Source organism: Cebus imitator, unplaced genomic scaffold, assembly GCF_001604975.1.
Source record: "Cebus imitator isolate Cc_AM_T3 unplaced genomic scaffold, Cebus_imitator-1.0 Scaffold685, whole genome shotgun sequence".
NCBI classification, from domain to species: domain Eukaryota; kingdom Metazoa; phylum Chordata; class Mammalia; order Primates; family Cebidae; genus Cebus; species Cebus imitator.
Window position 1 is genome coordinate 403,523 of NW_016108000.1, and position 1,556 is coordinate 405,078.

The 1,556-nt window shown below is 36.8% G+C and overlaps 1 protein-coding gene across 5 annotated transcripts in view; it reads left to right on the forward strand.

The window, feature by feature from the left end:
• OPHN1 (oligophrenin 1) overlaps nucleotides 1-1,556 on the forward strand; it is a 391,952-nt gene that overhangs the window by 365,748 nt on the left and 24,648 nt on the right. The window lies entirely within an intron of this gene.

Genomic DNA, 1,556 nt, shown 5'->3' on the forward strand with positions numbered 1-1,556 from the left:
AAAAAAAAAAGGAAATCAGATGACATCATTCCTTCTGTGCCAAATTTTCGGTAACCTCCCTTCATATCTAGAATAAAATTTGCGGTTTATTCTTCATTATGTGACTGTTGCTTATTTCTCTGACCTTCATTTCTGAACTTTGCTCTCTCACTGTCTCTTTTGCTGTCTGCTCTAATCTCATTGGTCTTACAGGTCCTCATATCTGTCAGACTTAACTAAGGGCCTTTACATTTGCTGTTCTCTTGGCCCTAAACATTCTTCCTCCAGAGCTTCATAAGGCTCACTCTTTCATTCAGATGTCTACTAAATGCCATCTTCTCAAGCAACCTTTTCGTAACATTCTACTTAAACAGTTCTTTCTCCTCCAATCACTCTATCCCTTTATATGACTTTATGCTACTCATGTCTCCTGCTACTGTTTATTCCCGTGTTTATTATCTCTCTTTCCCATTAGAATGTAAAATCTATTTGATTACCAGGCCCTAGAACAACTCCTGGTACATATATCATGTATTCAGTAAATATTCTGAGAATGGAGATTATCACTTAGCTTAAGGGATCAACTCTGTCATAAAGGAGGTGAGCTGGCATTCAGGAGAAAGTAGAAGGGAACATTGAATGCCTGTCTGTTGTTCCATAGTCTCATTTTTACAGAATGGATTTATTTGTTTACTTATAGTCTCCCCAAATATAAACTCTATTCCAGTAGAAACTTGTTTTTTTTCACACCGAATCCACAGCACAAGCATAGCACCAGGCATATAGTAAGTCCTTAATAAACGAGTCCAAAAAATGAATGAACTGGGTGTCAGTAGAGAGAAGGTCTAATTTAATCCTGGCTACTAGCCAGCTGAATAACTTCAGCTAGTCACTTCCCCTCTCTGGGCCTCAATTTGTTCCTCTGTGGTGATGAGGCCTTTGGGCCAGAAGATCTCCAATGAGGTTACCCAGTCTAGACATTTATTTTGTATTTTTAACTTTTTAAAAAACTGAGATAAAATTCACATACCATGAAATCCAGCCTTTTAAAACAAACATTTAATGGTTTTTAGTATATTTTGTACAACCATCTTATTCCAGGACATTTTCATCATCCCAGAAACCCCATACTTTTAAATGTACTCCTCCCCCAACGTCTGACAGTTACTGATCTACTTTTCGCCTCTACAGATTTGCTTATTCTGAACATTTCATGTAAATGTAATCATAGAATATGTGGACTTCTGTGGTTGGCTTCTTACTCTTAGCATAATATTGTCAAGGTTTATTCACATTATATAATATATCAGTACATCATTCTTTTTTATGGACAAATAATATTCCTTTGTATAGATGTAGCACATTTTATTTATCCATTGATCAGTTGATGGTCACCTGGGTTGTATTCATTTTTTGGTTATTATAAATAATGCTACTGTGAGCATTCATGCACAGGATTTTGTTTGGATGTCTGTTTTTTTTTTTTTTTTTGAGACAGAGTTTTTCTCTTGTTTCCCAGGCTGGAGTGCATTGTCTCTATCTCGGCTCACCGCAACCTCCGCCTCCTGGGTTCAGGC